The sequence below is a fragment of the Rhincodon typus genome, chromosome 43 (genome assembly GCF_021869965.1).
Source record: "Rhincodon typus isolate 14 chromosome 43, sRhiTyp1.1, whole genome shotgun sequence".
Classification (NCBI taxonomy): Eukaryota; Metazoa; Chordata; class Chondrichthyes; order Orectolobiformes; family Rhincodontidae; genus Rhincodon; species Rhincodon typus.
Genome location: NC_063374.1, coordinates 4,363,647 through 4,363,881, shown reverse-complemented (window position 1 = coordinate 4,363,881; position 235 = coordinate 4,363,647). Strand labels below are relative to the sequence as shown.

Below are 235 nucleotides of genomic sequence, written 5' to 3'. Positions count from 1 at the left end.
TTGAGGTGGGAGGAGGGGATAGGTGGGAGGAAGAACAGGTTAGGGAGGAAGGGACGAGCTGGGCTGGTTTTGGGATGCGGTAGGAGGAGGGGAGATTTTGAAACTTGTGAAGTCCACATGGATACCATTGGGCTGCAGGGTTCCCAAGCGGAATATGAGGTGCTGTTCCTGCAACCTTCGGGTGGCAGCGTTGTAGCACTGCAGGAGGCCCAGGATGGACATGTCGTCTGAGGAA

General features: G+C 56.2%; 1 protein-coding gene across 5 annotated transcripts in view; it reads right to left on the bottom strand.

The window, feature by feature from the left end:
• The window catches only part of arl2 (ADP-ribosylation factor-like 2), a 41,412-nt gene that overhangs the window by 10,233 nt on the left and 30,944 nt on the right, over positions 1-235 (bottom strand). The window lies entirely within an intron of this gene.